This window comes from Aplysia californica, unplaced genomic scaffold, assembly GCF_000002075.1.
Source record: "Aplysia californica isolate F4 #8 unplaced genomic scaffold, AplCal3.0 scaffold00772, whole genome shotgun sequence".
Lineage (NCBI taxonomy): Eukaryota > Metazoa > Mollusca > Gastropoda > Aplysiida > Aplysiidae > Aplysia > Aplysia californica.
In genome coordinates, this window is record NW_004798042.1 from 292954 (window position 1) to 294508 (window position 1555).

Consider the following 1555-nt stretch of genomic DNA (forward strand, 5'->3'; position numbering starts at 1 on the left):
CCATTCTTTTCTTTTTAGTTATAAAAACTGCACCCTTGCAGAGTTTTCCTGAACAAAAATGTAACGACGTGGTCATATGACCCACATATTGATGAAATGATAGAATACTCTAGATTGTGTTTAGATCAACACATTAGTGATTTAAGACCCCATGTAAAGGTTCAAGATATCAACATCAGCAAAATGTGAATGTTTTGCCATTGCCAGCCTACTCGCCACACTGTGGGCTTATAAGAGTGAGCTCTGTAAAAGACATTAACATAACATGTACAACGACTGGGGCAAGCATTGGTTCAAGAGTGGACAATAATCTTATTATAATGGAGCTAAGCGGGTTTGTGAGGTCAGTATACATTTTTTTTTCACAGGTGCCCATAAAATATACAAAAATATGATTCAGTTAAGAATTGTCGCAAGGGGTTACGTGGGCATATTTTCAAAGTCAGAAACTACCTTTTGATTTTTTTCAGGTTTTTCCTGTAAATCGAAGCTCTCAGACGTTTTCACTCTGTCAATAGCCATTTCATATTTTACTGGGGACTACTTCCGTTTCGGTTTGTGCTTTGTCGTGTGTTTTAAGCTGGCAATACTTCGGGTACGAATTTCGAGTACGAAATTCCGGTGCGATGAAAAAAGAGCCCTCCTTCCATATACCCGAAATTCATATCCGTCATTTCTGACTGAAATCACGGCACCAGTTCAGTCACAGCAAGCACTCTACCTTGAAAACGAGAGAATTTTGCTGTTAGAACTCGAAATATTAAATCCATCTGATTTTAATACGTTATTGCGATAACCCTACTTTGAACTATTTACGACGTCGATTTGGAATTACAGAAGTTTTAAGTTCTTGGTAATGACAAAATCCTGGCTGATTTTCTATTAGCTCAGAAATTTTGTTGTCGTCCAAAAAACAAACAAAACAAACAACAAAACCCATCATGGCTCTGTATTTCTGTATGGTACCCATTTTCTTCCATATTGGCACCGTCATTTAATTTGAGGTCCAATCTGAGTCCTTGAAGCTTCGTAGTTTCTTTTAGTTATAATGTAATCAATTTGAGCTGACTTGGACTAATCGTTCCACTTGCACCATGTTGGTACTTGAATTTTTCTGTGTTAAAAAATGCATTGGCTATGACTAGGTCGTGCAGAGCTGTAAGAGCATTTCGCCATAGTTGTTCTGGTTCGAGTCCTTGTCGCTGCGGGGTCCGTAGTATATTTCCCAGTGTTCTTGTCGGTCGCCCATTATAATGATATTGTCCCTATGGTCAATTTCCAGTGCTATTTCGCCGAGTTCTTCATAAAACTGACCGCGTTATTCTTCTGGGTATGAGTCGTTGCATGGTTGCACATTAGGTCTACCTGGGCAAACGTTTGTCAGTCTCATTGTGATAATTCTTTCTGATAGGTACTTCACATCCGTTATCTCTTTGAATCTGTCAGGATGAACTATAATCGTGACGGGACATTTTCTTCCCTAAAATGTTGTCCTCTCCCCTCCTTTCCTGTTCTCTAACCATGTTTTGTCGTTTGCCTTCGTCACCACTTTCTG